A 21,206-nucleotide genomic window follows, 5' to 3' on the forward strand; every position below is an offset into this window, starting at 1 on the left:
GATTCACCCCAAAATTGATGGTTGATGCTCAGCTGCCTTTGTGGTCCAATCTTCTACAGTATAATGACTCTAAATCCATCACCTCCAAAAATGTTCATGTTTCTCCATGGAATTATATCAATTTACACTTTTTGGTCAATACTTTTCAGTGATTTTCTTTCACTCATTTTCCATAGGCTTGTTTCTCTCTAAGGATTTCTCAATGGTCTTTCATATATCCTGGCTTACATACATAAAAATGCTAGTACTACTGGCATTCTCAACTCCACATTCATACATTCCAGTCCTTGGCACGTTAATAATAAGAGCAAATGAAGTGCTGGATATGTGCTAAGTGATGTTCTAAGCAACTACATATATTCACTCATTTAAATTTTTGTGACAACCTCATGAATTACGATTGTTTTATAAAGAAATGGGAACACAGAATGTTCCAGCCATTTGCCCGGTATGTATTGGCCAACAATACATTTATACTTCAACCCTAATGTCTCTCTTGTAGCTTCAACTTATTCACACTATATTACTAACTTCTACACATATACTAGTGCAAATATTAGGGCAAAAAAGTTTCCCAAAATATCAAAAACATAAGGCAGTAATAATAATGGCTACCATTTATGGAGCTATTGGCATTTCACATACCTTGCAGTTTCAATGGCAAGCCTGCAAAGCTGTACAGTTGACCATATTTTTTAAAAACTCTCTTAGACAAGTCAGATGAGTCAAGTAGATTTTTTAAGATCATCAGCAGATCTGTGGAGATTTGAACACAGATCTGATCTCTTTCACTATAATTCATCACCTTAATATTAGCACAATGGGCACAACCAGCCTAGTATAGTCAAAAAACCACTTGGATAAAGTATAATTATTTTAGAACTTCTTTGTTTTTTTTTTTTTTTTTTGAGATGGAGTCTTGCTCTGTCACCCAGCCTGGAGTGCAGTGGTGTGATCTTGGCCCACTGCAACATCCGCCCCCTAGGTTTAAGCGATTCTCCTGCCACAGCTTCCTCAGTAGCTGGGATTACAGGTGTGTGCCACCACACCCAGCTAATTTTTTTGTATTTTTAGTACAGACGGGGTTTCACTATGTTGGTCAGGCTGGTCTTGAACTCCTGACCTTGTGATCCACTTGCCTTGGCCTCCCAAAGTGCTGAGAGTACAGGTGTGAGCCACTGAGCCCGGCCTTTTATTTTAGAACTTCTAATATCCGAAGAAGGAAGTGTTGCCCACAATTAGACATGAACTCTAGGCCTTAGGAAAAATGGCTTCTAAAAGTTCAGAGAAAAGGTAGGTATAACTCCTGATGAAATGTCTGAAAGAGGAAGGAAGGTTCACAGAATATAATTCAATCAGAACAATAACAAAGGACATTGATCATGAAGGAAAAAATGAAGGATTTTTTTAAAAAGAAAAAAGCTCTACAGAGATCTCTAACGATCTCAGATTTTTTTAAGAAATGCGTGAAATAATGAAAGGAGGCACATATAACAAAGCAATACAAACCAGCCATGATGCTACTAGGAAAAAATGGAGCCCAAACTGCACTGAGGCTTAACAGGACAGTGTAAGAGCACTAAAAGAGGGCATTGCACTGATTTCAGAGCAGAAAGAAGAATGAGGAATGGAATAGCCCAGTGCTTGGGGGTAAATGGTGTCATATTGAAAGCAAACAGAAAGAAACAGGACAATTCAACTTCTATATTGCTTTCTCTATCAAGGAAAACAATCTTCAAACTGGGATGGCTAGAACAAATATGGTTAGTAGGAAATTGAAACCTCAGATAGGCAAGAAGACAATAAGGAAACACCGAGTCACTCTAAATGAGTTCAAGTCCACAGAACCAAGTGAATGACTTTTATCCTACTCCACTGAAGAAAGGTGTGGACTGTGGAGCAGCTGCAGAGAGAATTGTAGGATTAGGGAGAACAGGAATATGCTCCAATTTTTTTTAAAAGCATGGAATGGCTGTATTACATAAAGTTGTAAAATATCAATGCAAAGCAAAATTTTAAAAGTTTAAACATATTTTAATATTTAAAAGATAACTACTAAACAAAATTACTTGTGCCAACATAATTCTTATAAAATAAGCTTTACCAAACTAACTTTGTCTCTGTGTTGAGAAGTTATCATGGGACATCAACACAGTTTCCTGGGTTGAGATTTCAAGAAGTCATCCTCGAACTATCCCTATGGACAATATAGATACACAGAGATTGAAAGATGGTTACATAACAAAGAGTGTCTTAACTAGTTGAATATCTGGAGATACAGGCTATTTATACTTTCATTTCTGTCCACCTAGAAAGCAGTATGCAGTGATGGAGGGGTGCTCTTCTTGCTCTGGAGAGACAGCTCATATATTTGGCACATTTTTAATTACTCCTATGACTATATAGAAATTAGACACATGATATTTTGATGCAGTCATTTTGAAGACAAGTTGACAGCCCTAAAAAACAACTTAATGTTAAGAAACTTTTTAAAGTAGCAATTAACAGAATTATACACAAACTTCATTCCTGATCTTTATTCCATTTCTGAGCGAATTTTAGAAATGTAGTCAGGTCAAGCCCAGGAATGGGACAGGGCTCTGAGATATCCATTACTAGAGAATAAAAAATGATACATTTTAAGAAATATTTTGATATAAAATATAAGCTATTTTGAGTTACCCATTTTCATATGACTAAATTAAAATTGCCACATCAAGATGACTGCATGAAAATCTTTTTCCATGTATTTAACTGCATCACAGATTTTAAAACTCCACTGCAGTAAGGACAAATGTCTCCAGCATATCGCCATAAGTTCACTTTCCAGGTCAACCGTAACTCATCATGCTTCTAATATTTGTGAGGATAGAAGGATGGAGGAATAGCTGGTACGCTGGCTGAAGGGTCAGTATTTCATAGCTCTCCCCTAAGCCAGATGGTGTCTTCTCGCCCATAAGGAATATAAGTAAGTAGACTGCATGTCACTCGAGATTCTTTGGGGCAAGAAACAGAAATAGACCCTGGCTAACCAACGCAAGAAAAGATTTTGTAAGAAGAACACTGGGCAGTGGATGCAATAACAGAAAAGTTGAACAACCAGATCTTAAGAACGCCAAGAATCAGAGTAGCTTCAGGATGTCAGTAGACAACCCAAAGCCTGCATCTGCAGGGAAGTGCCACATACAGCTTCAGATCCACCATCCATCTGTCCCTCAGTGTTTCTACTCAAGTTTCAGAGCTTGTCTCTTGTGCCCTCCCCTGTGATTAGGGCTCCTGGAGTCATGTGACTGAGGGACAGTCACATGGATGGAAGAGGGCAATTTCCCAAGGGAAAAAGAAGGGCACCATTACCAGAAGAAAGAGGCAGCATGCCAGGAAAGAGAGAAAAAGAATACACAAATATATCCACTAGAGACTTGTACTTCAGTCAAACACTCATTTTCAAAAATACAGGTTTTGCCTCACCTGCTTCATGTAAATAAAGCATGTTGTTGACTGCAAGCTCAGTAACGGAGAACAGTGTTTATGCCACACGTGTTTGATTTTAATAACACTCTACTGTCAATGCAAGGGTGAGGCTAGCTACATCCTTCAGCTTTATTCCCGTCTTGTGTAGGGTTTAGTTTTCAATTATTGGTTTTACATTTTAGGAAGAACACTATGAAGGTATTTGTCTCAGGCCCCATTCCCTCTCTTCTATCCTCTTCTCTGTAATCTAGAGGTCTAAGACTCTGGAAAGTTAATTTCTGCAAGTCTCTTGCCAGTGGCTTTCAGTTAGGGTCTGCCAATGGAAAGCATGGCAAGAAACTGGGATATGGGAGGAGGGAAGAAGCAGCTCTCTTCCTGAATCCACGTTCTCTCCACATCTTTCCAGCAGCAGGTGGCAGCTCACATCCAAGGTCTTTTGACAGTTTCCACATCTGCATGGAAAACCTCTTCCTTGGAGCCAGTGCCGGTCTCACCTGCTGAGATGCAGCATGTTAGTGATGCCAGCAGCAGCCATGGTGGTCCCAGCACTAACCAGGCAGTGCCCTTTCAGATGTTCCAGCACCAGCAGCTGAATTCCCCTTGGCAATACCAGCGCTGTCCATGGTACCTCTGCCATGGTTCCCCCTCTGCCTTGGGTGCTCCCCACCCCCACCCCACTGGGATTCCAGGCAACAGGATACTTCCTATTCATTCTGTAGGAATGGAAGTCACTTCCTGAATTTACTAATCTTTGGGTTTTCTCACTTTTGCTTTTATTAATTGCCGTATATTAATTTCCCTTTATTGGAAATATTGAGAGTATTTATAGCTTCTTTTCACTCTTGAAATGTGCATTTTGTACAAAGGAAAACTTAAAGAATGTGATAACTGGCTTCAACTATCTGAAGAGTTTTCATCTGAAAAGGGGACTATATTTATCCTGTGTAGCTCCAAAGGGCAGAAAAGGGATTAGTGAGCAGAAGTTTCAAGAAAAGGGTTTCAGCTCAAAATAAGGAACAGTCCTCTAAGCGCTTGAACTACCCACGATGGAATGTACTGGGTTCCTTCTATTGAGGGGTAGTCAAGTAAACAATGGGTTTCCATTCCTCAGAGACACTGGAGGGGAACCTACCAGAGTGACAAGCTGGACCAAATCAACTCTCAGAGGCCTTAGAGTTCCCGTGAAGAACTGTAGACTTTAATGAAAGGTTTGATCATTTCTACTGGAGCTGTAACGCAAAGCTAGGATGTTTAGTGACCTGCAGAAAAATGTAACATTTATCCTCTGGGGTCTATCTTGGTCCCAGACTAATTTAAAACAATGACTCTTATCCCCAAACTGAAGAAATTCAATCTCCATTATTTTACACCCTGCTGAAAGCTGACACCAGTTAGTAGAAAGAAGCCCCTCATTTGCTTTCCTTTCTGCTCCCACTGGGTCCATTCTGTGTGCCTCGGATTTATGCCCCTAGGGCTTTAGGGAGTCAGGGACAAAGATGACTGCCATCTCCAGCTAACGGCATCAAAGTGTTCTAGTTCTCTGAACAGAATTGCTCATCATTGTGAATCTTGCTCGATGGATCCAAATCTCTGAACTCTTCTATTCCAGGCTAAGGCTTCCCATCTCAGCCTTGGAATTGCAAGGGATGGGTAGGCAGTTGTGAGGGAACCAGACAAGACGTCAAAACCTTAACAAGATTATCTTCCTGCCATCATGAAAATCCCAACCACCCTTCCAATTATTACTACAGCTGTCAACAAGTATTGCACATCTGCAGAGCTCCCACCTTTCTGATGTTTGGGGCACATGTGATGAGTCTCAAAACAGCTGTTCTCCATCCAGTAGTTTTCCTTTCCTAGTATAAAATGGCCTTGAGTCTCACAATGGCAGTTTGGGGGTGACAGAGACACAGAAAGCCATTCCCTCTTGGGTACAGTTCAACAAAATAGAGAAACATACAATTCTAACCTCTAACATTCTCAGAAAACGGTTAAGTTCTGGCATACTGAAAAAAGTATTCTCACATTTTCAATGTCAAGATAGGAACATTGGACTGGAGAGGAAATGCAACGACTTAATCCAAAGCAACATACCACAGATATAACAGGACCAGAAATGAAACTGGAGCTCATTTTGACCCAGTCCAGGGAGTACCCTCCCACCTCCACCTTATGGCTTCAAAGAATCCTACATTACAAAAGAGAAAACTATGGAATTCAGTGTTTCAGTGTCTCAGTCTAGCTGCTTAGCAACTGAGGGTTCAAACTGACAGCAGGATTTCAGTGACCTGGAAGCAGCATCTTTTGCAATACAGCCCCTTGTGGATTTTATTCTGCTTCCTTTTAATTCATCCCCAAATTCTTCCTATTTGTCCCATGTCATGGGGTGCCTGCCCAGAAGACAAAGAGAAAATACCCCAGAAGTGGTGGGCAGATCGACCTGCCTATGAGTGTTCAACTCTCTAGGCACTTGTCACAGTTTAGGGACACCAGGGTTAAAATACTTACATGCCTGGAGGCCTAAAATTCCAACAATAGTAAACAATAATTTTGTATACAACATCCTCTTTCTAAAACTTTTCACACCCACCCTCCCCACCCCCAGTTAGGACTGTAAGGCCATGTTCTCTCAATGAAAAACTCTTGGTTAGTTCCTAGACTGAAGGAGTAAGTCTAGGCAGAGGACAGTGCTGAAAGTGAAGAAATCGGGATGAATACAGAAGATCATGGTGTGGCAGGAGGTGTGTGTGTAGGGGCTGGTGTTCTCTCATGGGTGGGCCCACCTATGGGATCAACTCTCCCGCCAGGAGTCAGGAAATCCCTTCCTCATCTTCCAGCCCCTGAGATTTGAACTGAATGTTTATCCAACCGCTCTGTTTCTTCCTCAGATAGCTCTCTTACTACCCCTCATATCGTTCCCCTCCCTGCCCCTTTCTGTTCCTTGACTCTCTCTCTGCCCACTCCACCCCCTCCAGTCTGAGGCAGCCACCTGGGGACCCTGCTATCCAATAATTAGCCAGGGCAGCTGCTAAACCAAACAAACTCCAGAGATCTGCAGCTGTCAGAGCGGAGTCCTGCCTAGAGGAGGGAGAAGCCGGGGGAGGCCCGCCAAGCCTTCTCAGGTGGCCAGATGACGCCTAATTAGCCCCCCTGCTCTGGAGGCCTCACCAGATGGGCAAATGCCTGGAAGCCTTGGGGAGCCAGCGAGACGCTCTGGGAACTCCCAGCATGCTGATTCCTTTCCAGCTGCCTCTTGGGCAGTGGGGGAGAATGGTTAAAATAGTAATTGGCACCTTGGGTCAAGGGGCCTTGCCTTTCCCTGCCAGGAGGGAAGATGCCCTGCTTCCCCATGGGCAGCCCCCTACTCACCCTTCTCCACCGGCCTGGGTTCTAAGTTGTTGATGCTGTTGATTGAAAATGTGTGCTTTTTTTAAAAAAAATGCACACCAGAGGAGCTGGCATTGGGAATATTTTTCTAAATCTAAACTATGCATACCATGAATTCACAAAAAGCAAAATTTAACTAGGAGGGAAACTTGAGGGAAATACATAGGTTTCATTCTTTTTCTCTCCAGTCTGCAAACGTGAGTGGCAAAGAGTGTGGCAGAGGGATGATGAAGCAGTTAATAATGTAAACTTGACAGACTGCTATTTCTGGGCAAGGAAGAAGTCAGGAGACAAAAAGTAAGGGGAAGGGGCACACTACGGAAGGCATAGGTTTTATATTTCAGAGTGTGACCAATGCCTGCAAGAGAATCCTGTGGTTCTGCTAATCAATCGGGCCACTGCACCACTGGCTACCCACAATGTGGGTGTATCTACAAGCAAAGAAGGTCGTCAGGATCCAGGCAGGAGAGCAGAATCTTACAGTGCCCTCTTCCCACTGTGCTCTGTTATCATTAGAAGGAGTTTACCTTTCAGTACCCAGCAATGCAGGACTGGAAATAGTGGGAATGAAGGTTGCAAACACTAAGGGGAAAAAATGCAAGAAGCAGCGCTGAGAACGTGCCACACGACCTCTTTGCCCTTCCCTTTTACTGGCTTCTGTAACTCTCCTTTCGTGTGACAAAGGATGTCTTTGCCTTTTGATGAAGACAATGACATCTGCGGTGTTCAAGCTCTTGACTCAAACAGCCTTGTTGTAGAAAAATAAAGGTCAGGAAAACAGGAGAAATCTGCCTACTACCACAGCCCTCGCGCCTCGGTTTGTGACTCCCTGCAAGCGCCCATATGGATTCGGAGAGGCAGCCCATGTGTTTCATCTGGTGGTTTCCTTTTTTAATCAGTTGCAAAGTGAACTCACATCAGAATTGGTTACCTTATAATCACCCTCTAGCCCAGTAATGATTGTTTTCTAGTTAAAATATGAGGAAAAACTTTCAGAAGAAAATGTAATAAGACTGAGAAAATAAGCATACAAATAATATTCCTTATTTACCTTTGTGATTAATGTCCCTTATTTATGGGACGAGTGTGAGGATGGATTACATTTTTGGCCAGCAGAGGACCAAGCTAACAGCCAAACGTCTTTGAGCAATCTCAGCTCTCTGTAGTTTCTGGAGTATAACATATTTTCTGCCGGCTTTGGCTGATACAGTGGACATTAATTGTTAATTTTTCTCCAACAGCCATCTGCTAAAACGCCGATTCCCTGCAAATCTGGGGAAACAGCGCCATCTAGCAGCCTTTGCTCCAAGTGCTTCAAAGCTGGGTTCATTGTTGACTGGGCTAGGTGGAAAGAAGAGACAGTTCTTTTGGGGTGGACTAAGTTGGAAAGATGTTCCCCACAAATCCACCTCTGGTGCCTGTGAGAATAATCAGTTTGCAAAAGTCTGGGCTCCATTTTGCTTCAGGAAGGCAGCTCAGCTTTCTACCCTGGATGGATCAGCAGAGTTTCATAACATTGCATTAGCATAGAGCATTTTATCCAGAAGACATCTTAGGGCCATAGGTTTAACAGATGAGGAAATCGATGCCAGGAAGAAAAAGGTACCTCTTCAAGGGCACACAGCTAGTGTGTGTTTAAGTCAGGCTCAGAAGCCAGAAACAATTCTACCATTCCCAGAATAGGAACAACCATTTATCAAAGGCTAGCTAAAGATGAAGGCAGGAATAAGAAACAGAAGTTAGAGCATCCATCAGTAAGCAGAATCTTTCTGAATCTATAATATAATATCAGGGGTATGGCAAGATGCAGATTAAACCCAAGGGCAGATTTCAACCTATGTCTAGAACACAGGCTCATGCTATCTGTTAGAGCAACCATCAGTAAGCAGAAGGGATGGGTATCTTTCTGAATCTATAATATCAGGGGTATGGCAAGATGCAGATTAAACCCAAGGGCAGATTTCGACCTATGTCTAGAACACAGGCACATGCTATGAACAAATCTTTGAGCAGCCAAACACTGATTTGGACTTATCTTAATCTGCTTAGGCTGCTATAACAAAATACCTTAAGCTGAGTAATTTATAAACCATAGAAATTTATTGCTAACAGTTCTCAGGGCTGGCAAGTCCAAGATCAAGACATCAGCAAATTTGGTATGTGATAAAGGCCTGTTCCTCGTAGGTGGTGACTTCTGTGTGCCCTCACATGGTGCAGGGGGAGTGGGGCTTGCTCAAGCCTCTTTTATAAGGGCACTAATCCCATTCACCAGGGTGGAGCCCTTACGACTTAGTCCCTTCCCATATGCCCCACCTATTAATACCATCACATTGGTTATTAGATTCCAACATATAAGTTGTGAGAGATACCAACATCCAGACCGTAGCAGGACTGTTCCTCAACCTAGCTTCCCTGTGCTCTGATCAGTCAAATTTTTCCCACAGAGAACAATGGTGGCAGGTTTTAATTTTAGAAACAGAGGTTTTCAGGTTTTTCTCCTCCAAAGGCTCTTTGTAACTTTAACTTCAAATGTGTCAGACTCTCTCTCTCTCAGTGAAGGAATATCTTGTAGACTCCTCCCATCGAAGCTGGAAGAGACCTCAGGGAAGACTTCGGCCAGCAGGGCTCACCCCGAATGCCCATCTGAATCACCAGAGGAGACGTAAAAGCATCAGTGCTTAGCCCCCACCCCAGACCAATTAAATCAAAATCTCTAGCATAGGACTTAAGTATTCATCCTTTTTAAGTTCCCTGAGTGACTCCAATATGCAGCCAAAGAATCAGTGACTTCAAACCCGACTTCTCTTCTTAGAGATGAGCAAACCAAGGTTCAGAAAGACAAAGGGATGTGCCCAGTAAGTCACATGGAAGTGATGGCAGAACTGAGAATGGTTTTCTCTTCCCTGCCCTTCACTGCCTGCTCTGGTCTACAACAGAGTCCCTGCCTCAGCCTCAGTTGTGTAGCATGCTAGGCCCCACAGGCAAGCAGCCAGACAACCAGAGTGGGCTGACCTCTTCACACACAGCCCCTCAGACATCACTGTCTGTGTGTGACCATTTGTGTATGGGAAGTACCCTGAGCACTGGGCACTCAGCACTTGGGAACCTGAAAGCTATTAGGCTAAAGAGTTCTAACCAGTGTGGGACCTCTGCCCACACTGATGACATTTCTTTTCCAACTCTGACTTCTGAAACTGGAGAAATAACCACAGAGTAGATTTGCAGAACACTCCAGGTCCACCGAGAGATGAACCAGAGCCAAACTCCACTGGTCACATAACTGGCAGACAGTAGTGACAGTAGCAGAGTTTGGGGTCTCCAGTGTCCACAGTTCCTCCAAAGTCTGGTTATATCCCCTTCACTCATTAACAGTCACCCTAATAAACAGCCACAGGTCCCTGCAGGAAGGTTGGGAGGACAACTGACAATGTACATTGTTGGCTATGTCACAGGATCTCCTTAAGGAGACTGGTCCTCCTCTCTTTTCCAGAGGCATTGAGTCTATAAACTGGTTCAAAGCTACGAATTGGGTGAGGGGCTAGCACTTACTATTGTGGTGATTCCATTAGGCAGATGTAGAGCTTTTCCATCTATGCAAAACTGGTGAGACTGCTTTAGTCTGGCCATCTAGTTCTGCTCAAGGAATATCATGATCAACAGCCAAGACAGTGATTTCTGTGGATCATACTTGCTGGGCGAGGTTTCAGAGCGCTAGCGTCAGAAAGTGGTCATCTCACGGGTTAATAAGAGAATTTACTGATGACAGGATAGGTTTGAAGAAGGAAAGTTTTATTAAAAAGAAAGAATGCTGCAGAAGAGTGCAGCGGAGCTCCTCAGCGAGACAGGACAGAGCAAGCTGGTAGATTTTTCCTTAAGGGTATTTATGGACCTTAAAGTGGGGGCTAAATGGTAGTTTGCATGATAAATGATTTGTAGACATTTTGGTGCCTTAATGTCAGCAAGAGTTGCATAATGAATTTCAGCATGCATGGATTCTGGAGATGTATGGAAATTCTAGTTACTCACACATTTTAAGTTGAAAAGAGGCCTGGAACTAGGTGCGGACTTCAGATAATAGGGAGGTCTAATTACTTCTAAATTCCTCAAATAAGGAGACTTTTGGCTCCAGATAGCCTACTCAATGGTCACCAGGTGGTTTTTGCTCTCCTCAATACTACTCTGATGACTACTTCAGCTCTGATAACCTTTACAGGCCGGGTGCAGTGGCTCACGCCTGTAATCCCAGCACTTTGGGAGGCCGAGGCGGGCGGATCACGAGGTCAGGAGATCGAGACCATCCTGGCTAACACGGTGAAACCCCGTCTCTATTAAAAATACAAAAAAATTAGCCGGGCTAGGTGGCGGGCGCCTGTAGTCCCAGCTACGCGGGAGGCTGAGGCAGGAGAATGGCGTGAACCCCGGGGGTCAGAGCCTGCAGTGAGCTGAGATCACGCCACTGCACTCTAGCCTGGGCAACAGAGTGAGACTCCTTCTCAAAAAAAAACAAACAAAAAACCTTTACAATAGCCACACCCATCTTGTCTTCGATAATTAAATAGCGCCTCTTGGTCCCTGCCAGCCCCTCTCATCATCACCACTAAAGTCAGAGTCCTATCCAATGGCAATCATGCCCAGTGCCACTGCTGGCCCACTACGGAGCTACTCAAGGATGCTGGGCTTCCTCTCACAAGTGTGTCTCAGCAGCCTTGGGAAAGGGAGTGGCCTCTGGACCCTCTGTGGGGATGCAGTTAGGGAGTGTGTGAGCTGGTCTCCTACAATAAATCTGTTCTTCCTAAGCCTTTGGATACTCCTTCTGCTTCACTGACAACATCCAACATTGTCCTGTTCCCACTTGTTGGAAAAGTCTGGTCCAAGAATTGTTGACTTATTTTCTTCGTGACAAATCAAAAACCCCAGAGAGTCCATTTTGCATCCAAACCACATCTCCCTGGCTGTTTCTCAAACTTTAAAATAATTCAAACACCCCATGTTAGACCAAGTGCCCCATGTTTTATAAAAATGCCTGCTCACAGGTCATGAAATAAATAATGGCATCAATACCAAACATTTAGAAGAGAAGGGTGACTCAGGCAATCTTAGCATAAGATCCTCTAGGGTGAGGTCTGCTGTGACCAGGAGCATCCTGGCAGGACATTAGCATGAAGATTCCAGCTTGAGCTCCCCTGACCCACCCCCCAGTTCCACCTTCTTCCTTCAATCAGGGAAGTTTAAAAAAGGAAGGTGAGGAATTTGGGCCTCTTGGAGCGGAAATAGTTTCAGAGCTTATAACCCCTTCACCCTTGATTTTAACTTCTTGAGAGTAAAACACAGAGGTTTTAAGGGGTGGTGGTGTTAGTGTCATGTACAGGAATCTGCATCTGACTCCCCACTACACCTAGGGGTGACCTTGCCTGCAAGCCTTTTTTTTTTTTTTGACTTGGGTGTTTTGGCCAAACTAACGCAGGTTGTCAAATGATTCATTCCGGGAATCTTTTAAAACTGTGAGTCAGATCATGTAGCTCCTCTGTGAAACCTTGGGTTGGCTTCACATTTCACTCAGCATAAAGCACATAGATTATTCCACTGGATGCAGGCCCTCGGTGCTCAGCACCCCTTCCCTCCCTGACTCATTTCCTACCCCCAACCCTCACCCCCCGGCCCCTGGCTCACTGCCATCCAGAAACGCTGGTCTCCTTGCTCTTCTTCAAACACACCTGGACCCTCACACTGGCCTTTCCCTCTGCTTAGCGTGCCCCTCCCCCTGACCTCTTAATATTTGTCTGAATGTCACCTAAGTGCCACCCTGATGGGCCCATTTTAAAGTACATACCCCACCCCCATTTCTGCCGCTTTTTTCCATGGTGCATGTCACCTTCTAATATATTGTATACTTTATTTATTTTGTTATTGTCTGTCTCCCCCACTGGAATGAAAGTTCCATGAGGGCAGGCAGGTTTATCTCTGTTGTCCCTGCTAAATTCGTAACCCCTAGAAAATGTCTGGCATGGTAGGTGATCAATAATGATCCATGGGGCTGGGCTCAGTGGCTCACGCCTGTAATCCCAGCACTTTGGGAGGCTGAGGTGAGTGGATCACTTGAGGTCAGGAGTTTGAGACCAGCCTGGCCAACATGGCGAAACGCCATCTCTACTAAAAATACAAAATTAGCCAGGTGTGCTGGCATGTGCCTATAATCTCAGCTACTCAGGAGGCTGAGGCAGGAGAATCTCTTGAACCCGGGAGGTAGAGGTTGCAGTGAGCTGAGATGGTGCCACTGCACTCCAGCCTGGGTGACACAGAGAGACTCCCTCTCAAAACAAAAAACAAAAAAGCCAAAACCAAAACAAACAAAAGAAAAACAATAATGGTCCATGGAAGAGCTAGTTGTGTGGCCAGTTTGACTGCTTTCCTTCTTTACCAAACCGGAACAATCTTGCCGTGATTAATATGATTACTGTGTTTAGAAATTGTCCCAGCCTGGTAAAACATACAGACCCAGCAATTAACATTTCTACAGCATTTCTTTTTAAAATTATTTAATTATAAACACACATGGGTGGTTAAAGCAAGAAGTTTTCACTCCACCTAAGCTTGCCATATGTTTCTTGTAAAAATAAGTTAATCTTGTCCCGCTAATAATGGGCTTCACCATTCGCTTGGGGGAGGCTTCAAGTGAGATGATGATTGTAACTCCTTTCATGCTAAATGTATAATAACTTTACAAAAGTGGCCCGCATTTAACCACATAGATATTCCTTGAGTGAGAATTCTATACCTGAAGATAATCAGCATTTGTTTACAACAAGAGAAGGACACTTCCCAGGTCCCCATCTTAATGTTCTTTTTGCCAAATGAAAGCTTTAGCCCATGAATTGCTTAGTTTTTACAGTCTATGTTGAATTGAGACAGCTTTGTTATATTCTGGAAATTGATTACAAAGTAGATACATTGATGAATTGGGAAATTAATCGGATCAAAGTTATTCTTTATTTGCCAGATGCTGATTTAGACCTCCATAGGCACGTTGAATATACGAAGGAAACACCTGGGGACACTCTAGAGATAGGAATTGGAGGGCACTGGATGTCAGGAAGGAGGGGCTTCAGCCAAGCTTCAGGGATAAGGTGCACTGAGGGCAAGACCAGAGGGAGGAGGAAGCCACGCACGTGGAGGAGGGCGAGCACTGCGGAGAGCACACAGGCAAAAGCCCCGAGGGGGAAATCAGTTTGACGCCTCAGCCTCCTTTTTAACTTCTCTCCTTTCTCCCCTTGGCTGGAATCCAGACTGCTCATCCTAGCCCAGAAGCCAGCCTGCCTTTCTGGGAGATCCAGGGACTTCCCAGCCCTCGGTCTGACTGGACATCTCAGAGTAACTCCGCCCCAAAAACTGTGGTTGCCATGGGCTCTAAAACTAGTTCTCCAGGTAAATAAAACTGCTTTGTTCACCCACATACAGGAAAGGGCAGATTGCTGGCCTTTCAACACAGGTTTTCCTCTGCCGGCAAACTCCAGCATCCAGCAGAAGTGTTGGCAAGACTCCACCTGTTTCCTGGAAGAAGCCCCAAACCACCCCACCTCACACCGGCACAAAGGAGCTCAAACCATGAAATGTAAGGAAGAGCGGAGCTCCATGAAGGACAATCTGTATGTGTTCATTCTGTTCCATTTCTCACAGGCTTGGTACACGTCATCATGAATGACCAAGCTGGACTCCCACCTCCATCCTCATCCCTGCCATTTGGGGATGGAAAGAGGGGAGTCCCCTCCTCCAGAGCCAGGCTAGGAATACAGATTAGGGACGTGTAGTCCAGGCCAGCCCCGACTCTCCATCAGGCTCGCACCACCCTGGAGGGAAAGCATCATGGGTAGTGGGGGAAAGAAGCCAGGCCGTGGGCCCAGCAGCTTTTCCAGTGGCCAACAGTGTGCAGGCTACAGGCTCTGCTGAAATGGATCCAGGTTTGTGAAAGCATTAATGTTTTTAACTACTGTTTCCGATTTATCTCAGCCTCAGATCTAGCACTTCCCAATTCCGTGCTCATAAGCAAGATTGGCTATTTATTTGAACAGAAATAGCATACAGAGGAAATTTAAAGGATTCTAGAAAGTCAAGGTGAACCAAAATCTCACTGAGTTATCCACTGCCTTCTCTCTGCAGTCTTTTCTTATCATGGGGCTGCTGTATGCATTGTGTCAGGTACCTTCTACTTGTAACTTTATTTAACTGTCATTGCAATGACATGAGATGAGTCTTAGTGTTCACATCTTACAGAGGAAAGAACTGAGGCTCAGAAAGGTAGAGACACCTGCCCTAACTCACACAGCTGTGAAGGAGCTGGACCTGGACAAAAGGAGTGTATGGTTTTAGGGTGAAAATAGACTGCTCTCTGTGAAATCCATGCAAAGATGCCTGAAAGAGGAATAAATATTTACTGGATAGTTGTGGATGAGTTAAATTTTGTAATCCACCCTCTTAGGATGAAAGCACACGGTATCAGGATTGCATTATGTTCCTGGTAGGAAGTGGGTCAACAGGAGTAGGAAGGGTGCCAAAAAGATGCAAGCCCAGAAGAGGTCTCTGCTGACTCCATGTGTTTGTTTGCCCCAGGCTGACTGAGCTGGCTTTTTGTCTCAGGGATAAGGTGAGAGATGCCTGCATTAGTCAGCACTTGCTCATAGTCCAGCTTCCTATCCTGCCTGGCAACAGGCTGGCCTGATGCATGAAGTAGAAAGCCACCCAAGCAGTAGGAAAGGAAGGGAACCAACAGGCCTGCCATTAAAAATCTCCCCACCCCAAGGCTTGAAATTTCCGCTTATTTCACAGATGCAAATACAGAGGCACAGAGGAAAAAAAAAAAAAAAAACTGGTCCAGAAGACATCACCAGTCAGGGAAGAATCAGGACTGAAGAGAATGGAGCAACTCACCCAGAGCTCAACTATCCATCCATCCATCCATCCATCCATCTATCCATCCATCCATTCAGATTCATCAAAACAGTGAAGTCCTTGCAGTCATGGAGTTGATGTTCCAGTGAAGGAGGTAGATTACAAACTAATAGATACGCAATACAGTGTAAGATGATAGAGAATATAAATGAGTCAGGGGAAAACCTCCCTGGGGTAACTTTGAGCAGAGACCTGAATTCAGTGATCAGCAAGGGCAAGGTTACTAAGGAGGAAACATAGTTGGGGTGTGCAGCAAACACAAAGGAGGCCAGAATGCTTTGACTGAATTCAGTGAGAAACAGCAGGGTAGAAAATTATGTTGGGAGAGAATTGGTGCTGGATCATAAACTTTATATGCGAGGAACAGGAATTTGGATTTTTTTTAATAGTAATATACAGCCACTCTCAAGTTTGCATTTGGTCAGTGAGGAGCCACGTGGGTTCAACATGCATATCAAAAGTGTTATTTCCGGCTGGGCGCAGTGGCTCACGCCTGTAATCCCAGCACTTTGGGAGGCCAAGGCCGGTGGATCACAAGGTCAGGAGGTTGAGACCATCCTGGCTGACATGGTGAAACCCCGTCTCTAATGAAAATACAAAAAAAGTTAGCCAGGCATGGTGCGGGCACCTGTAGTCCCAGCTACTCGGGAGTCTGAGGCAGGAGAATGGTGTGAACCTGGGAGGTGGAGCTTGCAGTAAGCCGAGATTGCACCACTGCCCTCCAGCCTGGGTAACAGAGCAAGACTCCGTCTCAAAAAAAAAAAAAAAAAAAAAAAAAAAGTGTTATTTCTGTTCAGGGCCTGTCTGCCCTGGCCATGGCATGATGTTTGTCCGCAACGATTGTAAGGTGTTCAGATTTTGTAAATCTAAATGCCATAAAAACTTTAAAAAGAAGCGCAATCCTAGCAAAGTTAGGTCGACCAAAGCTTCCAGAAAGCAGCTAGTGAAGAGCTTACAGTGGATAATTCATTTGAATTTGAAAAACATAGCAATGAACCTATCACATACCAGTGAGAGCTATGGAATAAAACTATTGATGCAATGAAGAGAGTTGAAGAGATCAAACAGAAACAGCAAGCTAAATGTATAATGAACAGATTGAAGAAGAATAAAGAGCTACAGAAAGTTCAGGATATCAAATAAGTCAAGCAAAACATCCACCTTATCCGAGCCCCTCTTGCAGGTAAAGGGAAGCAGTTGAAGAGAAAATGGTACAGCAGTTACAAGAAGTTGTGGACATGAAGATGCTTCTTAAACGTTTCTGTAACCATTTCTTTTATGTACATTTGAAAATGTCCTTTGGAGACTTGGAACTGCTAAATTATTAGTTTATTTTTTACATAAGATCACTTAAATGAAAAGAGATTAAAATATATCTTTCTTACAAAACATCAGATACACGGATGTTAGATTGCATCTCAGAGTTAAATCTTCACTGATAGATGTACTTATGTAAATCATGAAAATTCTACTTATAACTATAGAAGTGAATTGTGGACATAAAACAATTATGCCATTTGGATAATGGCACTAGGCAGCATTTGTATAATAACTAATGGCAAAAATTCATGGCTAGTGATGTATAAAATAAAATATTCTCTGCAGAAAATATTCCCTTTATTAATGTTATAGAAGGGGGGGATACAAGGAACTAACAATTTGTATGACAATGTCAAACACTATTTTGATTTTAGTATTTCCTATTTGGTTTATTTGCATCTTAGAAGAGCATAATGACATTGTTTGATGAAGCCTAATTATGCTGGACTGTTTTGACCTGGTTTAACCCTTCTGATAGGTAGTTGGGGATGAGAACTGAATAATCTTTGCCTGAAGTGACCCTACACTCTAGAATTTCCAATTTGGAGAATACTCAGTTCTAACTTGTGATTCCTGGTAGAATAAACTTTATTTTTCTAACCTAGCAATGATCTAGAAGCAGAGGAATTCCAGTGCCTTTTAAAAGCTATTATGTGGTTTTCTTTTTTTAAAAAAAAAAGGTCCTGTTTTTGGAAAGTAGAATTTATGGGTACAACATTTGTTCATTATTTGCACATAAAATAAAACCACTTAAAAAGTAAATAAGAAAAGTACTATACAGCCATGGAAGAGCTAAAAAGAACAGAATGTCATGACCTCCTTTATGTTCTTTTTTTTTTAAATCATTCTGGCTACCATATTGGAAGAAACCATAGAGAAGGATAAGTGTAGAAGATGATGTTGGCTGGAACTAGGGTGGGGATAATGAAGAACATGAAAAGAGGTTAGAGTCAGGCAGTGCTGTAAAAGGAGACCCAAAATGCTTTGCTGATGGATTACAAATAGGATGCTTGAGAAACATACTATTCAAGAATGACAACATGGCTTTCAGCCTGAACATCTTACTGAATTGTGGTTGCCATTTACCAAAATGGAGTCCCTGACATAGATGTCAGAGTCTGTGTTCTATTATGCTCTCAATCTCTAGCCCACAGAACAGTCGATGTCACATAGGAGGGGTTTAATGAATTTAAATGATCAGATGAATGCAGTGATTAGTACATGCATATATACACAAACACGAATTCAACTACCCTGCTTCCTTTTGGCTTTTGCCGTGGTTTTCAATTATTTTAGCTTTTTTCAAATGAAATCTTAATTGCAACCAATGTAAAACAGGCAAATTGCAAAATTTTACTAATTAAAATTTATAATTTGACTTCATTTGTGATATTTGCCTATTATAAAGTCAATCAATGAAGCCAGATGATTCTGATGAGCACAGACATTGAAAACTAAATGTTATGGATGACAGTTGCAGTTTTCTATAAGCTCTAATTTCCAATATATTTCTGTTTTGTTTGATCACACCTTATGAAGAAGTGGTTACAAATGGCAAAAGTTTCCAATGTGTTGTGTGCCAGTTACTAATGCCTTTGGCTCCGTGTCAGAGTTAAATGTCAGTGGCTTAACCATAAGGGAATTTATTAGTGATTAACAAAAGCCAAGAAATACAGAGAAGTATACCAATTAGAAACAGCACTTAGAAGACTGGAACCAGTGCTCCAAAGTAGACAATCTGGAGCTAATTCAATAGCTCAACAATGCCATAAAGGACCAAGGCTTTCTGCCCTCTCATTCCACCATCAGCAGGCTGTCCTTCCACCCCTGGAGGGCCACTTCATGGTCATTCAAATCTCATCTTGAATTGTAATCTTCATAATCCCTACAGGAGGGACCAGATGGAGGTAATTGAGTGGTTTCTCCCATGCTGTTCTTCTGATAGTGAGTGAGTTCTCACAAGATCTGACTGTTTTATAAGGGGCTCTCCCCCTTTCACTTGGCACTTTTCCTTCCTGCCACCTTGTGAAGAAGATGCCTTGCTTCCCCTTCACCTTCTGCCATCATTGTAAGTTTCCTGAGGGTTTCCCAGCCATGCCTAACTGTGAGTCAATTAAACCTCTCTTCTTCTGGGCAGTTCTTTATAGCAATATGAGAACAGACTAATACAGTCATGTTCATCACAACACCACAGAAAGCAGGAGCAAAGAGGCATCTAGGACAGAAGGAAACTGTTTCTTTGTAGACAACCCTCTCTTTTTATTAGAAAACATCTCTTCCAGAAGCCTCCAACAGAGTTCTCTTAAGTCCAATCAGCCAGATCTGGGCCAGGTGCCCACTCTTAGACCTTCACTAAGCTACAGGACCCTTTGCCTAATAGCTAAACAAGACCAGAGAATAATTTCAAGAAACTTTTTTTTATTATACTTTAATAACTAACCTGGAAGCTTGAAAGGCAAGTGGCAAAAACATTTGGTGTAAAGTGGAATAAACACTCCTTCATTTATAAAACTAGGTCATCTCCTGCTGTTGACAGTGGCAAAAGGCAATTTTGGAGCTTTTCTGAAGACTTCAGAAAGTGGAAATATAAATTGATTGACACACACATAATACAAATACTAAAGATTATGTTTTCCCATTTTTCTTCTCAGAATCCCACTCCCAGTGGTCCAAATCTCTCGTCTTTCCCACAAGCCTTCTTTAAGATCATCATCTTCTCCTGACTATTCCCCTCCCTCAACCTCTTCCCAAAATCACTGGTCCTGATTTCTCCATTTGCTCACCCCAATCTCCACTATCTTGATGTATGAAAGGAGTCAGCAAACTTGGTACTTCTCTAAGGGTGAAGAAGGACATGGCCCATGGGATGCACCCCTGCTTCAATATTTTTAAGTCTGTCACATGATAATAATGAACCGTTCTCATTGCCCCTCACAGATACCAGTCAAACCAGAAGTGTCTCACATTGGCAATGAGGGTAAAAAATTATGTACCATTCAACATTATCAATATGTAGCTTGTTATGAGTGAACCCACTATCCCACTGACTACAGCAACATGACATGAACAGGCTCTGAACAATGAGCCCAGGGCCCTGCCTGGCATCTACTTTAGTATGACCCACATATGCTTTAGGGCTAAGCTCTCTTATACAATTGTCTGTGATTAGTTAGATGCAGTCCTGAATTTTTTGTAAGCTGGTAATATTTTTTCTCAAATTAAAAAGTATACCAAGGATGGTAGAAAAAGCTTTATCCTGAAGGTTGCACTGCTACACACACACACACACACACCACAGACAGAGAGAGAGAACCTGATAACACAAAGAAAGATAGTAGTCACTAATATTAACTTTAAAATAGAAAATATTTACTGTGGGTCTTTTTCTTTAGTCTATAGTTTTTAGATGACTTAAGAGTACACTTTTTTAAAAATCCTAGATTCATCTCATGGCCTAGTAAACATGAGTTGCAGCTAGTTTTTCACATTATTTTTCCAGAGACCTTTGTAAATACTTAAATGCATTAACCAAAGAGGAATATCATGTTAACACGTTAGCAAGAAAGACAGGTCTTCCAATAAATTCCTAACCCTGCCTGTGTACAAGGGTTAAAATAAAATCAGGGAATTGCTCTGTGAATTCCGTGCAGTTGTCCGCTTTATAATAGCCATATTGATTCTCTTTCCACTGGAAGAATTTTAAAATGTAGAAATTCAGCAAAAAAGACCCTGTGCCTGAGTGTGGAAAAGACCATGTCTCAAATCAATAGAAGACCCCACCCCCCACCATGCACAGGCTATTTGAAAAAGGTATTTCCTGGAATTGTGGTTGTATATCTCAAAGGCAAAGACTGGCTCTCTCTTTCTTCTCCAGCTTGGACAAGATAACCTAGTAATAATAATAATAATACCAATAAGGCAGAGTGGTTGAACTATAGGAGAGTCTCATTTTCAGTTCAATTTTCAGCACCAAAAGTTTGAATTATGAAGCATCACCTCTGATAAAATTGAAAACTAAAAGACTACCTGTGATTTCAAACCAACCTGAACTGAAATTTTCTGCCTTAGAAACTCTTCAGAAATTC

The 21,206-nt window shown here is 42.6% G+C and overlaps 1 pseudogene; it reads left to right on the forward strand.

The window, feature by feature from the left end:
• The first annotated feature begins 15,024 nt into the window (after positions 1-15,024).
• Positions 15,025-17,129, forward strand: LOC100582954 (annotated as a pseudogene).
• Positions 17,130-21,206: the final 4,077 nt, after the last annotated feature.

This window comes from Nomascus leucogenys, chromosome 4 (assembly GCF_006542625.1).
Source record: "Nomascus leucogenys isolate Asia chromosome 4, Asia_NLE_v1, whole genome shotgun sequence".
NCBI lineage: Eukaryota > Metazoa > Chordata > Mammalia > Primates > Hylobatidae > Nomascus > Nomascus leucogenys.